This window comes from Microcebus murinus, chromosome 19 (genome assembly GCF_040939455.1).
Source record: "Microcebus murinus isolate Inina chromosome 19, M.murinus_Inina_mat1.0, whole genome shotgun sequence".
Taxonomy (NCBI): domain Eukaryota; kingdom Metazoa; phylum Chordata; class Mammalia; order Primates; family Cheirogaleidae; genus Microcebus; species Microcebus murinus.
Window position 1 is genome coordinate 38,496,230 of NC_134122.1, and position 17,898 is coordinate 38,514,127.

At 48.8% G+C, this 17,898-nt stretch overlaps 1 protein-coding gene across 2 annotated transcripts in view; it reads right to left on the reverse strand.

Moving 5' to 3' along the window:
- SGF29 (SAGA complex associated factor 29) overlaps positions 1 to 4,987 on the reverse strand; it is a 51,671-nt gene extending 46,684 nt beyond the window's left edge. For both annotated transcript variants that reach the window (XM_075995446.1, XM_075995445.1), the window contains exons 1-2: positions 4,879 to 4,987; positions 4,466 to 4,558 (exon numbers count right to left, since the gene is read on the reverse strand). The gene's annotated coding sequence lies outside the window, so the exon portion shown is untranslated. The remainder of the gene's footprint in view (positions 1 to 4,465; positions 4,559 to 4,878) is intronic.
- Positions 4,988 to 17,898: the final 12,911 nt, after the last annotated feature.

Genomic DNA, 17,898 nt, shown 5'->3' on the forward strand with positions numbered 1-17,898 from the left:
TTAATTTGAGACAGAGTCTCGCTTTCTTGCCTAGGCTAGAGTGAGTGCTGTGGCGTCAGCCCAGCTCACAGCAACCTCAAACTCCTGGGCTCAAGCAATCCTTCTGCCTCAGCCTCCCGAGTCGCTGGGACTACAGGCACGAGCCACCATGCCCGGCTGATTTTATATATATATATATGTATTAGTTGGCCAATTAATTTCTTTATATTTTTATAGTAGAGACGGGGTCTCGCTCAGGCTGGTTTTGAACTCCTGACCTTGAGCAATCCGCCCGCCTCGGCCTCCCAGAGTGCTAGGATTACAAGCGTGAGCCACCGCGCCCGGCCTATGCCTCGGTTTTCTAATGTGTAAAATGGAATGCCAATAACATTCAGTATGGGTTGTTGCTGTGATTAAGGGAGTTACTGTTCTAAAATGCATAGTAAGCACCATGCAATCCACGATTAAAACAATGATATATGAACACAGCTTAGGTGTGCAAGCAATGTGACTCTGTCTATTGTTTAAATTTCTATTTCCTCTTCCCTTTCAACTAGGTAGCAGGTGTTTGATGGGGGTCAGTTTAAGGTTTTTCCTGTCCCTTTGCCCAGGATTGCTCAGGAGTGGAGTTGGGAAGGGATATGGAGTCATCTGGGCCTTGATATCACCTTGGCACACTGGCATTTGCCAAGGTGTCCCCTTCTTTCTGTCTTTTTGGTCTGCTCTTTTCTTTTTTTTTTTGCAAACTACATTGTAGGGTCAATGGTCTGCTCTTTTCTCTCAACACACCACCCCTGCCTTACTCTGTGTCCTCTGGGCCACTTCCTACAGCCCTTGTGTCACACTGGAGTTCATGGGCACTGCTGGGGTCTGTCTGCTGGTCCTCAGATGTCTCCAAACTATTCAGAAAGAGCAGAGCATGGGTACCCTTCCTTAGGGACACACCAGTTCTAAGTTCTCTTTGTTTCTTCTTCAGATTGCCTCTTTCCTTGACTTGGGGAAACATCTTAAAGTTTGCCTTCTATCACCACATCCCAACCCCATCTACTTTGCTCTGACAATTTTCTGTGCTTTGAGGCCCCTAAGGCTGTGGAACTAAAAAATGAAACTGCAATGACAGCCTTGCACCCTAGCAATAAAATCCAGTCAGTCCTCACTGGGAAAAGGGAATGGGCTGAAGGTTGTTAAAGATGATGGGAGTCCATTGGTTTGGACTGAGCTCCTGTACTAAGTCTCAACAGACCAGACCAAACTAAAGGGGGGTCACTCATGCTAAATGCCACATAATCAAACTGAAACTTTAAGGAAGGTGACAGATTCCAAAACAGGCCATTTTTTCCTAAAAATAGGAGATTCCAATCTATTTGAGCCAGGGTGATATGGAAGTCCCCTCTGCTTTAACCCTTACAAAAATGTAACCTGAAATAATCTGATGTTAAACAATCAGCTTTTTTTTTATTGTTCTCTTTCCTTGTCCCCACCTTACAGAACCCACAGTTCTGCCACTGCCCAGTGGGAGCTCTCATTCTTTTTTGTAGACTGGAGACTGCCCCAATTCGTGAACCTCAAATAAAAGCCAATTAGATCTATAACTAAATTTGTTGTCATTCTGTTTTTTGACAAGGTGGAAGGGGAATGGGGTAACTCTACCTTGGGTTTGTATATAAAAATATTCGTCAGCCACAGTGATGGCCATCATCGCACCAGCTATTCACCAAAGCCTGGGTAACAGGTCACTGCTGGCCTAAGGCTGAGCCAAGAGTGAACCAAGTGTGCTGACACCCATGCCCTCCCTTTCTAGAGAGGGCTTTGGCCTTCAGGGAGTCCCAGGGGAGCGAGCAAAGAGGTGTCCTGAGCGAAAGCACCCAGCCCCTGAGTGCCATGCTAAGGGGTGAGGCACCTGTGGGCTTGGGATCACATGTGGCACTCTGGATCCCCAACGTGACCCCTCAACTGAATCCAAACTTCACAGAACAAATTCCGCACCTTCCACTATTGCAAAACACTGAAATTATAAAATTAATGTTTCTCTGTAATCACTTCATATCAGCTGTATGTGACCTTATCCAGTTCTCTCTTTTCTAGAAAACTAGTTTGGAGGGTTTTGTTTGTTTTTAAATGTTTAGAGAAATAATCATTCATTCAACAAATATTCACTGGGTACCTACCATATGCCAGGGAACATGCTAAAAGCTGTGAACACAGTAGTAACTGTGACACGGAGACACTGTCCTTTCCTCAAGGAACTTACATCCTAGTGGGGCAGACAACAATTACAGGTGAACAAACAAACAAGAATTTCAGCATGGCTTGCATGGCTGGTGTATTTTGTCTTGGTTAAGGAAAGCCTCACTGAGAAGGCGGCTTTCAAGAAAAGGCCAGTTCATTTTCACTGTAGTTAGCTAAAAAAAAAAAAAAAAAAAAAAAAGAAAAGGCCAGAAGGAAATTTCAGTCATGCTGAAATTCCTGTTTATTTCCTTAAGTGTACATAGTACCATCTGATATGCTGCATGTTTTACTTACTTATTTATTGGCTGATATTTTTCACCACTATCTCCTTGGTGCCTGAACATAGTAAGCGCTTAATATTTATCGACTGCCTGAATAATGCTATGAAGAAAATAAGCATTGAGCTGGGTGCAGTGACTCGTACCTGTAATCCTAGCACTCTGGGAGGCCAAGGCAGGGGTATCTCTTGAGCTCAGGAGTTCGAGACCAGCCTGAGCAAGAGCGAGACCCCGTCTCTACTAAACATAGAAAAATTAGCCAGGTGCAGTGGCAGGCAACTGCAGTCCCAACTACTTGGGAGGCTGAGGCAGGTGGATCACTTGAGCCTAGCAGTTTGAGGGTGCTGTAAGCTATGATAACACCACTGTACTCTAGCTAAGGCAACAGAGTAAGACTCTGTCAAAAGAGAAAGAAAGAAAGAAAGAAAGAAAGAAAGAAAGAAAGAAAGAAAGAAAGAAAGAAAGAAAGAAAGAAAGAAAGAAAGAAAGAGCAAGTAGAATGATTCGATTAAGAGCAACTGATGGGTGAGGGGAGAGGTCAGTAAATGCTATATATATATTAGAGATAGGGAGGTCTCACTATATTGCCCAGGCTGGTCTTGAACTCCTGGCCTCAAAGTGATCCTTCTGCCTCAGCCTACTAAAGTGCTGGAATTACAGGCATGAGCCACTGTTCCCAGCCAGTTAATGCTTCTTTGAAGAGTTAACATTGGAGCTGAAACCCGAATAATTATAACAAGGAACAAAGTGTATGAAAATAGGAGTATTAGTTATCTATTACTATGTAACAAGTGACCCCAGAATGCAGAGGCTTAAGAAAACACACACATTTATTATCTCACAGTTCCTATGGGACAGGGTCTGGGTGTGGCTCAGCTGGGTGGCTCCCAGCCTCACAAGACTGCAGTAAGGTGGCGGCCAGGACTGCAGTTATTTTAAGGCTAGACAATGGAGAGGGGCGAGGAGCAGGATCTGTTTCCAAGCTCACTCAGAATTGGCAAAGGCCCCAAGTGCTGCTGGCTGCTAGTCAGAGACCAGCTCCTTGCCACGTGGGCCTCTCCAAAGGGAAGCTCATGATGTGGCAGCTGGCTTACCCCATAACAAGGATTCTGAAAGAGACAGAGGAAGCAATGGCACACAAGACAGAAGCCATGGTCTTCTTTTGTTTTTTAGAGATAGGGTCTTGCTCTGTTATCCAGGCTGGAGTGCAACGGCCTAATGACTGCTCATTCAAACTTCCAACTCCTGGTCTCAAGCAATCCTCCTCCCTCAACCTCCCAAAGTGCTGGTATTACAGGCACATACTACCATGCCTGGCTAATTTTTCTATTTTTTGTAAAGATGGGGTCTCACTAAGTTGCTCAGGCTGGTCTTAAACTCCTGCCCTCAAACTATTCTCCTGCCTCAGCCTCCCAAAGTGCTGGGATTACAGGGGTGAGCCATTGAGTCTGGCTGCCACGGTCTTTTTGTAATCTAAGCTCAAAAGTGACAACCCATGACTTTTGCCATATTCTATTTCTTGGAAGTAAGTTACTAAGTCTAGTCCACGTATCACTATCAAAATAGCAGGGAAACGTTAGGGTGTTAGGGGCAGAGAAGATTATGGCTTAGCTGCGGGGCCCCTATCCTACTCACAAGACCTCAGTCAAGGAATGAGGTGAGGTCAGGGAAGATAGGGGCACAGACAATCTGTGAAGCTTTCTGATTTCTGGAATGGCACCGATTTATGCCCAAATGGAGTAGAAAAGGAGCAGAGTGAGCCACCAGACTTCAAGGGGCTATGTGGAGACCTATGGTATTGAGAGCTGAGTCCTAATAGGCAATAGGTTTTGAGAGAATACCTGAGTGGTGCAGGGCTCAAGAACCCCACAGGCCCCTCTCCCGGGCTCTGGCCACTTTCTAAATTTGTAGACTGAGATTCACACTTTTGGCGGGTAAACAGATAATTAGAAATATATGCTGGATGAGGTCACTCCTACCTGTAGTCCCAGTGACCGGGGAGGCCGAGGCGGAAGGATCGCTTGAGGCTGGGAGCTTAAGACCAGGCTGGGCAACACAGGGAGACCCCGTCTCTACGAAGAATAAAAGACGGAATCATTGTCAAGAGGTCAGGAAAAGCCTTCTGAAGGGTGATGGATGAGGCGCAGGTGAAGCTGGAAAGTCAGTCACCGAGGTGGTGTTACAGATGTAAGAAACAAGAAAAAGTTAAGCTGGTGGTTCCCGGCGCATAGTGAACCAGGTTATAACGTTGCTCTGAACAACAGATTAACGTGCCTCAGTGGCCTTTCCCTTCCAATGGGTCTCCACCCACGGGGACCCTGAAAGGTGGGAGCTTAGTTTATTCCTCTCTGTGTCTACTGGCCCAGACGGGAGAGAGGCCTTTGCAACGTACCAACTGAATCAAATACAAGTTCCCAAATACAAACTGCGCATTCTGGAGCCTTGGGATTGGAATTCCTGCGTTAGGCCATCCCGATCTCTCTCCAACTGGGAACGCTAACGCACAAGTCCGTCCCCGAGAACTACAACTCCCAGCATGCCCGTGGGGATTTTTGCGCGAGACCTGCTGGAAGCTGTGATGGCTTAGGGCGGCTCTGAGCACCTCTGCCTGGCTCGACAGCCTTCGAGCGTTCCTGGATGACGTCATATTACCATGCTGAAGCCACTGCCAGGTGGTGGGCGGAAGCGTTTGGGAACTCAGCAGGAGAGTTGGGGGAGGGCAATAGGGTTAGAGGAGGCGACCCATTGCCCTGAGAAACCCGACTCAACAAGCGGGAGACTGTAGGGGCGGCAGAAGGAGCTGGAGGCGAGGGACCAACAGCGAGAGTGCAGGGGTTGAGGGTAGGCCGTGGGGGGCAGGCAGGGAGGTCTGAAGTGTCTACTCTTCTGCTTAGCTCCTCCTCCCCCACAGTTAGGTGCGGCTGCCTCGCTCCTTGGTAGAGGTGTGCCACTCCCCCAGGGGTCTCCTGCAGCTGTCCTGTCAGAGGGCCTCTCTGTCACCATTCTTCCTAACATGGTCCCCCATTGCCCATTTGACAGAGTCCACACGCTTGGGTGCGGCCTTCCAGGACCTCAACCACCTGCACTTTCATCTAAGTGCCCCTGGGTTTCTCTTGCCTAGGGTTGGTGCCTGGCACTGAGTAGGTATACAATAAACGTTCGTGAATGGATGTGTAAGAGGGGATGTGTCCCCTTTTTCTGGGGACATTTCTCCTCTCCTATCTGCCTATCAGAATTCTACTTGTTCTTAATAGTAACCCTTGTCCATTGACAGTGTAGTAAAGCTGTCTTTCCATTTTACGGTTTCTCCTATTCAGTCATCCAACAGATGTGACCTTCCCAGTAACCTAGTTAGGCAAATATAGTCATCCTCCTCATTTTACAGATAGAGAAACTCAGGGTCAAAATGAAAATGAGCTGTGCAGCTGTCTTGAGGCAAAGCTGGAACCCCTAGGCCAGGGCTGGGCAAGAGACTCTCTCTTGCAGGAAGCCCACTGAAAGTGTCCTCACAAGAATGGCCCTCTCCTCACATGGAGCCCCATGCCCTTTGCTCCTCCTTGCTGCAGTTCAGCCTATTTTAGGGCACCTTGTGTCTGCATCTGCTTCCCCTTTGAATGAGGGGGTGGTCAGTATAACTTTACTGCCTCTATTTGAGTTGGCCGGGCCTACTTTGCTCGCCTCCGCAAGTACCAGGTGGGACAGTTCTCTTCTGTGAATCAGACCAGCAAGGGTGGTGGTGAAGACATTGAAGTCCTGACCAACCATTTTTGCGTGGTGGGGAGAGGGTGGGGTGGGGGTTCCTGGTAAGCAGGAATGGTTTACCTTCAAGATCTATCAACTGCAGAGGTGGGTGTGAGCCAGGATGGAGGTAGAGGATTTGCTTAAGGGGAGCTTGATGTGGCTGTGACCTCTGACCTCAACCTAAACTCTCGGACCACTAATTTCCTGCTTTCATCCACTTCTTTGCTCCTAAGGACTTTCTGGTATTTACTAAGAAAGCTTGGAATGCACCTGGACAGGTGAGCAGTACTAGAATTTCAGGGAATAGCTATGAGATTTCTGGAGGGAGGATGTGTGAAGTCCCAGGGGGCTGGGAGACTTCCTGGGTTCCATACTTTTCTTTGCTTTGCCCTCTTGTTGCCTCTGTTCCTTGCATGCTTTTTTCTTTTTGAGACAATGTCTTGCTCTGTTGCCCAGGCTAGAGTGCAGTGGTGTCATAATAGCTCGCTGCAACTTTGAACTCCTGGGCTCAAGCAATCCTCCTGCCTCAGCCTCCTGCATAGCCAGGACTACAGGTACATGCTACCACAGCTGGCTAATTTTTTATGGAGATTGGGGGTCTCCCTGTGTTTCTCAGACTGGTCTCAAATGATCCTCCTGCCTCGGCCTCCCAAAGTGCTGGGATTAAAGATTTGAGCCACTGAACCTAGCCCCTTGCATGCTTTTTACTTCTGCTGCACACTGTAGTCATCACGGCAAGACACTCTGTAGGGAAGATGGATGGCCCAGCTGTTGGGCCATGGGGTGGGAGGCAGGGCGAGTCAGGTTCATCACACTCTTAGAATCAATGCGAGGAGGATCATCTCTTTATCAGGATTGAGACCTGGCTTCATTTAGATAGGAGGACTTAGGGCTGGGCCTCTTGACATCCTTCACCCTGGAGCTTGATTTTTGTTTTCTGGCCCCTATTTGTTCTTTTTTTTTTTTTTGGCATATTATGGGGGTACAGATTTTAAGGTTTCAATAAATGCCCATTTCCCCCCCTCCCCCCAAAAGTCTGAGTCTCCATCATGACCATCCCCCAGATGGTGCACATCTCACTCATTATGTATGTATATACCCGCCCCCCTCCCCCCTCCCACCTGCCCAATACCCTATTACTGTAGCACCTATGTGTCCACTTAGGTGCTACTCAGTTAATACCAGTTTGCTGGAGAATATATCTGGTGCTTGTTTTTCCATTCTTGGGATACTTCACTTAGTAGTATGGGTTCCAGCTCTAACCAGGAAAATATAAGATGTGCTATATCACCATTGTTTCTTAGAGCTGAATAGTACTCCATGGTATACATATACCACATTTTATTAATCCATTCTTGGATTGATGGGCACTTGGGCTGTTTCCACAGCCTTGCAATTATGAATTGTGCTGCTATAAACATTCGAGTGCAGGTGTCTTTTTTGTAGAGTGTCACTTGATCATTTGGGTAGATGCCCAGCAATGGGATTGCTGGATCAAATGGTAGATTCACTTGTATCGCTTTAAGGTATCTCCATATTGCTTTCCACAGAGGTTGAACTAGTTTGCAGTCCCACCAGCAGTGTAGGAGTGTACCTCTCTCTCCGCAACCACGCCAGCATTTATTGTTTGGAGATTTCCCTATTTGTTCTTATGTTTGTTCACTACAGGCAGTGTGCGCTAGTGGTTAAGGGTGTAGATTTCTTTCTTTCTTTTTTTTTTTTTGACAAAGTCTCTATTGCGCAAGCTAGAGTGCTGTGGCATCAGCCTAGCTCACAGCATCCTCAAATTCCTGGGCTTAAGCGATCCTCTTGCCTCAGCCTCCTGGGTAGCTGGGACTACAGGCACATGCCTCTGTGCCCAGCTAATTTTTTCTATTTTTTTGTTGTTTGGTTAATTTCTTTCTTTTCTTTTCTTTCTTTTTTTTTTTTTTTTTGAGACAAAGTCTTGCTTGGTTGCCCAGGCTAGAGTGAATGCCGTGGCGTCTACCTAGCTCACAGCAACCTTAAACTCCTGGGCTCAAGCAATCCTACTGCCTCAGCCTCCCGAGTAGCTGGGACTACAGGCATACACCACCATGCCCGGCTAATTTTTTCTATATATATTAGTTGGCCAATTAATTTCTTTCTATTTATAGTAGAGACTGGGTCTTGCTCTTGCTCAGGCTGGTCTTGAACTCCTGACCTCGAGCAATCCTCCTGCCTTGACCTCCCAGAGTGCTAGGATCACAGGTATGAGCCACCGCGCCCGGCCAATTTCTTTCTATTTATGGTAGAGATGGGGTCTTGTTCTTGCTCATGCTGGTCTCGAACTCCTGAGGTCAAGCAATCCTCCCAGCTGGGCCTCCCAGAGTGCTAGAATTACAAGTGTGAGCCACCGCACCTGACCCAAGGGTGTGGACTCTTGATCTGCACTATTTTTGTTCAAATTTCAGTTCTACCACTGTTGTTTAACCTCAGTTTCCTCATCTGTAAAATGGATGGTTTGGTGATGATGGTAGTTCTCCCTTATCCACAGGGAATATGTTCCAAGACCCCCAGTGGATGCCTGAAATTACAGATAGTGCCGATCCCTATATACTATGTTTTTTCCTATACATATATACTTGTGATAAAATTTTTATAAAATTAAGCTTAGACATGGAATCTTAAAAAAAAAATTTTATAAATTAGGCACAGTAAGAGATTAACAATAACTAATAATAAAATCAAACAATTATTAATATAATAATATACTATAATAAAATGTGAATGTGGTCTCTCTCAAAATATCTTTTTTTTCTTTTTTGAGACAGAGTCTCACTTTGTTGCCCGGGCTAGAGTGCCGTGGCATCAGCCTAGCTCACAGCAACCTCAAACTTCTGGGCTCAAGCAATCCTTCTGCCTCAGCCTCCCGAGTAGCTGGGACTACAGGCATGCGCCACCATACCTGGCTAATTTTTTCTATATATTTTAGCTGGCCAATTAATTTTCTTTCTATTTTTAGTAAAGACGGGGGTCTCACTCTTGCTCAGGCTGGTTTCAAACTCCTGACCTTGAGCGATCCGTCCGCCTTGGCCTCCCAGAGTGCTAGGATTACAGGTGTGAGCCACCGCGCCCCACCTTCAAAATATTTTATTGTACTGTACTCATCATTTTTTCTTCCTCTAGGGACAGAGTCTCGCTCTGTTACCCACGCTGGAGTGCAGTGGCATGATCATAGCTCACTGCAGCCACTAACCACTGGGCTCAGGCAATCTTCCAATCTCAGCCTCCCAAGTAGCTCAGACTAGAGGCGTGTGCCACCACGCCTGGCTAATTTTTAAATTTTTTGTAGAAACGGGGTCTTGCTATGTTGCTTAGGCTGGTCTCATACTCCTAGGCTTAAGCAATCCTTCTGCCTCAGCCTCCCAAAGTGCTGGGATTACAGGCATGTACCACTGCACCCAGCCCACTCACCTATTTTTGGACTACAGTTAACCACGAGTAACTGAAACTGCATAAAGCAAAACCACAGATATGAGGGGACTACTGTATATGGGTTTATGCATGTAAAGCTATTAGTACAGTTCCCGGCATATAGAGGAGGCTCAGTAAATGCTAGCTGCTATGCCAGGCAGTACGGTATATAGTTTAAAAACCCAGACTGCCTCGAGTTCAAATCTGAGAGCTGCCACTTATTAGCTCTGTGACCTTGGGCAGGTCGCTTAACCTTTCTGGACTTCAGTTTTCTGTATGAAATGAACATGAATAATAGTACCTATGTAATAGGATTATTGTGAGGATTAAATGAGCCAATAGTTTAACATGTAACAAAAATGTAAAAAAAAAAAGAAAAAAGTAAAAAATAATATAAAATAATATATACTTTTAAAATTAAAAAAAATGAGCCAATAGTTGAAAAGTGCCTAGCACATGTAACCATTTAGTTACATTTTAGTTATAATTTTTTTTTTTTTTTTTTTTTGAGACAGAGTCTCGCTTTGTTGCCCAGGCTAGAGTGAGTGCCATGGCGTCAGCCTAGCTCACAGCAACCTCAAACTCCTGGGCTCAAGCAATCCTGCTGCCTCAGCCTCCCGAGTAGCTGGGACTACAGGCATGCGCCACCATGCCCGGCTAATTTTTCTATATATATATATTAGTTGGCCAATTAATTTCTTTCTATTTATAGTAGAGACGGGGTCTCGCTCTTGCTCAGGGTGGTTTCGAACTCCTGACCTCGAGCAATCCGCCCGCCTCGGCCTCCCAGAGTGCTAGGATTACAGGCGTGAGCCACCACGCCGGGCCTATAATTTATTTTATTTAATACAAACTCCATAAAAGCAGAGCTTTGCTCACTGCGGTATCTCTGACGCTTGGAACTATGACTGGGACATACTGAGTTGGTGCTCGGTGAATACTGACTGAGTACTCTGTTTTCACACTTTTCCATCTGAAATGCTCTCTCTGCTGGCTTTTGACACAGTGCTCTTTCTCCTATATGATACGCTTTGGCTTTATCATGGTTTCTTTATCTAGCTTGTGATTTTTGACATTGGGAAATTCATTTAGAAGGGTAGATCAAAATGGGGGAGGGAGCATGTACTACAAGCAGCAGAAACAACTCTCACTCTAGCCTAAGCAAAAAAGATTGGTTCATACAACTGAACATTTCAAAAGTAATTGCTTCGCACCACATGTACTCACCATCAAATTGGTTTTAACTGATCAACACTTGAGCACACATACAGGAATAACATCCATTGGGTGAAAGGCAGATGGGAGGGGGCAGGAGGGATGGGTACATACATACATAATGAGTGCAAGATGCACCATCTGGGGGATGGACGCACTTGAAGCTCTGACTTGGGGTGGGAAAGGACGAGGGCAATATACCTAACCTAAACATTTGTACCCCCATAATATGCTGAAATTAAAAAAAAAGTAATTGCTTCAGGAATGGCTGGATCTAGGAGCTCAAAATAAATAATAATCAAGAGTCTTGTGTCTTCTCTAGCTCTTAGCTCTACTCTCTTATGTGTTAGCTCCAGACGGAGGCAGGGTCTTCCTTTATAGCAGCCTCCAACAGATTCAAGTTCACACCCTATCAGTTTAGTGATATCTGCAGAGAGGGAGAGAGAGAGAGAGAGAGAGAGAGAGAGAGAGAGAGAGAGAGAGAGAGAGAGAGAGAGAGCGCGAGCGCCAGCCTCTTATAGCAAATCCAGGGGCCGACTCTCAGTGTGTCATATGCCCATCCCTGAACTGTTCACTGTAGTGAGGGACATGGAGCACCCTTACTGGCTGGTCCTGGATCTTGTGCCGACCATGGGGGAGTGGCAGCCTTTGAGAAAGAGGAGAGATGATTCCCCAAAGGAAAATCCTGTGCTTTTGTTTTTTAAAACTTAAAAAGGAGGAGGAGGGCATGGCAGTGTGCACTTGTAGCCCCCATGACTTGGGAGGCTGAGGCGGGAGGATCGCTTGAGCCCAGGAGTTCCAGGCTGCAGTGAGCTATGATCATGCCACTGCACTCCAGTCTGGGTGACAGAGCTAGATACCAACTCTAACATAATTTTAAAAATAAAAAAGGAGGAATGAGTGAGCAGGTGGAAATGACAAATGCCAACTATATCCCAAACAATGCTCTTCTTACCCTCCCACCCATGGCCAGTTGACAATCTTTGCTTTATGCCTTCTCAGTACTAAGAGCATGTTCCAGTTTCCAGGACCACCAGGGCACATGTGCTCCTGCACACTCTGTGAAGAACGCATTGCTATGCCCATTCTCCAGGTGAAGAAACAAAGACCAGAAAGTGGCTTGTCAGGTTCTCCCAACACGTTACAAACTCTGCCCTGCTTCGTCTTGTTCTCTCTGGTTTCACGTGTATGTCCAGTATTCTCAGCTCGGTGTGGCCGCCCCTGTGGGCAAGGACCATGGTTCCCACACCTCGGTATTCAGTCCCTAACTCTGTCTCTCCCTCTCGTGTCTGGGTGCACTGCCTCAATGCAGAAAATCAGAAGGAAGCAGAAGCTGCTGATATCAACATTGCCGACAGGACCTAGATGTCTGATGAGGTGGTGGGGTTTGAGGTCTGGATAAGACTCTAGGGGTTTGAGAAGGGCCCAGAAAGTGTAGAAAAAATTTTTTTTTTTTTTTTTTTTTTTTTGAGACAGAGTCTCACTTTGTTGCCCAGGCTAGAGTGAGTGCCGTGGCGTCAGCCTGGCTCACAGCAACCTCAATCTCCAGGGCTCAGCGATCCTCCTGCCTCAGCCTCCCGAGTAGCTGGGACCACAGGCATGCGCCACCATGCCCGGCTAATTTTTTCTGTATATATTTTTAGTTGGTCAATTAATTTGTTTCTATTTTTGGTAGAGATGGGGTCTCGCTCAGGCTGGTTTCGAACTCCTGACCTTGAGCAATCTGCCCGCCTCGGCCTCCCAAAGTGCTAGGATTACAGGCGTGAGCCACCGCGCCCGGCCAGTGTAGAAAAATTGAGACGCTAAGAGACTATTGTCTGGATCTTAGCGTTGTGGACAGGATGGGACAGTCCTCCGAGCCATAGACGGCAGGAGGCAGTTATGAATAGGTGAGACTCGAGGGAGGAGAAAGGAGCTGGTTATTTGAAGCGCCCAGGGAAGGGTGTTCCCAGCAAAGAGAGCAGCAGGAACAGAGGCCTGAGGTAGGAGTGTACCTGGTGTGTTTGCAGGGCAGCCAGGAGGCCGGGGAGAGAGTAAAAGAGGGGAGAGAAGTGATGGCAAGGATCATGAGAACCTTACAGTCCCTCAAGAGGATTTTGTTTTTACTCAGAGGGAAATGGGGAGCCACGGGAATTGGTGAAGCCATCACGGCCTGTTGGGACCCAGGATCAGCACTGAGGTAGGAGGAAGCAAAGCGGGTGGGCAGGAGCACATGTTGTATATACTCTTTTGTACAGATCAGCCAGTGCATAAAAATATTAGCGGTGCGTGGGCACGTGTTGCTGGGCATGTCCCACTCCTGGGGAGTAAACCGTCTTCTCACCTGGGTGTTCCACATGCAGTGGGCAGGACAAGCAAGGGACATGGTGGTCAGGGGTGACTGAGCCCCTGGAGAAGTAGCCGGCTGAGGGCCCTGACATGGGTGCAGGGCCCAGTGTCAGCCTGGGAGCTCAGGGCCGCTGGAAGACCTGGTATGAATGTCCAGGGCCTGGTCCCCGTCTCAGACACCGACAGGGCTATCCTGGGGCTCGCTCGAGGTCTGTCTCCATTCTGTGTCCTCTTCTTAGGGATGTTGATGACGTGTCTGCCAGGGGTGCTGCTGCAGTACAGGGCGAAGTCCCTGGGACTCCAGGGACACCTGTGGTGGAGCCCACCCCACCCGTCCACCTGGCGGATAACAACCGTTCCCTGAATTTATTCATGCCAACTAACATTTCTTGAGAATTTCCTGTGGGTCAGGGCTTATACTACTAATAATAGCTAAAACCCACCCTGTTCTAAGCACTACACATAATAGCTCATGGAATCCTGGGCACGGTGGCTCATGCCTATGATCCCAACACTTTGGGAGGCTGGGGCAGGAGGATCGCCTGACCCCAGGAGTTTGAGACCAGCCTGCGAGACATACTGAGACCCAGTCTCTACAAAAAATAGAAAAATTAGCTGGGTGCGGTGGCACCTGTAGTCCCAGCTACTCGGGAGGCTGAGGCAGGAGGATCACTTGAGCCTGGGAGTTGGAGGTTATTGCGAGCTATGATGATGCCATTGTACTCCAGCCTGGGCAAAAGAGTGAGACCCTGTTTTTATAAAAACAACAACAACAAAAAGTCCAATCTTATGAGTCCGTATTATAGTCCTCACATTATAGATGATGAAGTGGAGGCACAGAGAGGTTAAATCACTTGCTTAAGATCACTGTACCATTTCATATGCATAATCGTCACAGCAGTCCTACCCAGCTGGTACTTGGTAGATGAGCCCAGTACAGGGAGGTTACATGTCTTGACCCAAGGTCACATTCTGGGAAGTGCTGGGGCTCTGAAAGGAGGACTGTGGGGCTGTCTGACTCCCGAGCCAGCCAGGGCCCTGACCCCTGACCCCTGACCCCTCCCAAGCTCATCTTCACATCCAGGCTGAGAGGTGGGCAGGGTTGGGAGCGTGGGCCTCCTGTTGCAGAGGGGGAAACTGAAGCTCAGAAGGTTTGGCCGTCTTGCCCAAGAGGCAAAGAGGAAAGGGCACAGCAGAGCTGGGACTCGAACCGGGACTTTTCATCCCCAGGCTGGTGTTTTTCCTCTGCAGGCCCTGCTTCCTGGGCTTGAACTCTTCCTTCCCAGCACTCACCACACCTGGCTCCCACCTTCCCCTCACCCCTGCATAGCTCAGTCTTCCTGGGCCTGATTCATGCCATCTACGTCCAGGGGAAGAGCACCCCCTCCTCCCTCTCAGCCCTCGCCAGGTGACTGCCAGGGCTGCGAGAGTGGCAGGCAGGGCCACAGCGCCCCCTAGGCTTGGAGGGAGAAAAATAAACTGGGGCAGAGGGAGAGAAGCCCTTTTCCCCTGGCCTGGCCAGACTCCCCACCCTCCCAGGGCTGTTGGTCCCATGACAGGCGCCACATTTAGGGGCAGCCCCCAAGGTGGGCAGGAGAGGGCTGGACACCCAGGCCCCCTGTTGCTGTCACAAGTGCACACTGCAGAATAAGTGCGGGCGGGGTCCCGGTCGGGCGTGGCGTGACTGCCTGTGCAGGAAGGGAGGCAGGCCCAGTGCTCAGCGATGGGACTGTGGGCCTCAGCTCACCCTCTCCTGGCCTACCCTCAGGGTCACACCACCTGTGCTTGGGCGCCTCTGAGGTGAGGCCATGGCCCACCCTCTCCTGGTCCCGCATTCCCTGCCCCCAGCCCTCCTGCTCTCACCCCACGCCATTCTGGTTTCACCCAGGATTAGTTCCGAGTCACGGAGCTGACATCACAGAGTGCAGGGATTCCCCTCCTTAGCCCAAGCTGAAAACAGAGGACTCCAGTTCCAGTCTGTATTCTGTGACCGATCTGCTGTGTGACCTTGAACAAGCCTTTCCCTCTCTGATTCAATCTCGATGTCACATCTGAAGCCTCTAACTTCTGCCCCTGGGCTCAGGACTCCCATGCAAGCCCATGGAGTGCCCCCCCCAGCAGCGGTCCCCAACCTTTTAGGCACCAGGGACCAGTTTCATGGAAGACAGTTTTCCACCGACCAGGGGCAGGAGGATGGTTTCAGGATGATTGAAGTGCATTACATTTATTGTGCACTTTTATTTCTATTATCATTAGATTGTAACATATAATGAAATAATTACACAACTCACCATAGGTTGGGAACCTCTGCCCCACAGGGTCAGAGCTGTAACGGGGCTTGGAAAATAACCAGAAAATTGGTGGAAGCTTCTTTTTTCTTTTTCTTTCTTTTGTTATTTTATTTTACTTTTTGGTCCAGCTTTTACTTTCTCTACATAATAGTATGGCAGCATTGGAAAATTGCTATCACTTTTCAGTGAGGAGACTGAGGCCCAGAGCAGGCCAGTGACTTCCCTGAGGTCACCAGAAGTGTTTGCTGCACACTGGAGTCTACAGCCCAGGCTTCCTGGTTTCCTTTCTCCCAGTCCTCTCCCTCACCACATCCCTTCTGCTTCCTGCTGGCACCACCACAAGCCTCAGCCCATTGGCCAAGACCCACCTATGGAAACTGAGGTCCAGGTAGTCAGAGACTGGCCTAGACCCTTCGTCCAAGAATATGGACAGATTCTGGCACTGTCCTCATTGGCCCTCTGGGTTCTTGCCAAGGATCTGCTGGATGCCAGGGCTGTGCCCGGCAGCCTAGGTGCCCCCTTGCCATCCCTGCAGCACGGGGCTGGAGACTGGGCTGAGTGCAAGGCTGACAGTGAGACCCCAGGGCTCAGGCTAGTCCCAGACCTGTTCCATCCAGGCAACTTACATGTCACGAGCATGAGCAGAACCTGGATCAGGCACTTGTGGCAGAAAACAGATTTGTTCAACAATGATTTTTTTTCTTTTTTGAGACAAGGTGTCCCTCTGTTCCTTGGGCTAGAGTGCAGTGGTGCCATCGTAGCTCACTGCAACCTCAAACTCAAACTCCTGGGCTCAAGTGATCCCCCTGCCTCAGCCTCCCGAGTAGCTGGGACTACAGGCATGCGCCACCATGCCTGGCTAATTTTTCTATTTTTAGTAGAGACGGGTCTCGATCTTGCTCAGGCTTGTCCCAAACTCCTGGCCTCAAGCATTCCTTCCACATCGGCCTTCCAGAGTGCTAGGATTACAAGGCAGGAGCCAGTGTGCCCATCCAACAATGATTTATTAAGAGCCTCCTGTTGTTAGCTTCTGGGGACACATCAGTGCACAAAACAGGCAAACATTCCCACCCTCATGGCACCCATATTCGAATGCATGGAAACAGACAAAAGAAATAAATGGGCAAATATTAGATATCTAAAATATATAGATGCTAGGTAAAAAAAAAAAATAATGCAGGGAAGGGTATAGAAAGTGCCAGGGACAGGGTTTTAGTAAGAAGGTGACATTTGAGCATTTTTTTTTTTTTAAAGAGCCATACTATGTTGTCCAGGCTGGAGTGCCATGGCTATTCACAGCCACAATCATAGCTCATTGCAGTTTCCAACTCCTGGGCTCAAGCGATTCTCCTGCCTCAGCCTCCCAAGTAGCTGGGACTATAGGCGCATGCCACCATGCCCAACTTGACCAGACTCTTAAGGAGACAGTGAGCTTTGCGGGTATCTGGAAGAAGAGTGCTCCAGGCAGAAGGAACAGCAAGTGCAAAGGCCCTGAGGTAGGAGTATGCCCGGCATATTTATGGCTGGAATGGTGTGAGTGAGGCTAGAGTGAACAAGATTTTTAAAAATATGATATGTCCATTTGAGACAAGATTTATGGCAGGAAGGAATGAGCCATTCAGGGGTAAGCCAGCGACAAGGGGTATGGGTGCAGGGAAGGCTGGGGAGGGGAAGGCAGGATGGCATTCCAGGCATAGAACGGCTTGTGCATAGGCAAGGAAGTACGAAGTGGCTCATCTTGTTGACACATGAGTGGAAAGTTGCTGGAGCTGGAAGAGGGTGAGGGTGAGCCTGGAAGAATCCATGGCAGCCGGGTTGAGAAGGGCAGAGGAACAGCATGGGACAGGTCTCCGGGAGCCCTGGGAGGGCGTTGGAGGGCCCGCAGGCTGTGGTCAGAGAGTGGGAGACGGGTCCAGGATTTGAAAGGTATAGCAGTTCTGGGTGCTGGCAGAGGGTGGGAGGGGCTGTGGAGAGAGTGGAGGGAGGACCGGTGTGGCTGAGGGGCTGAGTGCGTGGCATGCCTCCAGGATGACAGCAGGACTTGGGGATGTGCAGAAGACAAGCCAGGCCGCTATCCTCACAGTCAGTCTCGGGATGTGCCGGACCCCAGCTGCAGTGGGAAGCCCGAGCTACCGAGGTGGGAGCATGAGCTGCCACCACTGGGGGGCACTGCGGAGGATGCCTGTGTGGGTTCGGGAGGCTCCAGCCCTGCATCCCTGTCCTTCTCCAGCTGCCCTGTGGGGCTGCTCCCAGGGCAGATGCTGGCACTTCCCTGGCACTTGGTCCTAGCGGCCCTGGTGACCGGGCGAGCAGTGCCTATGGGGGGCGGAGGAGGCAGGGAACAGGCAGGGGAAGCCCCCTTGGTTTCTGTCTCACAGCAGGGACCCAGCAGGGAAACCCCA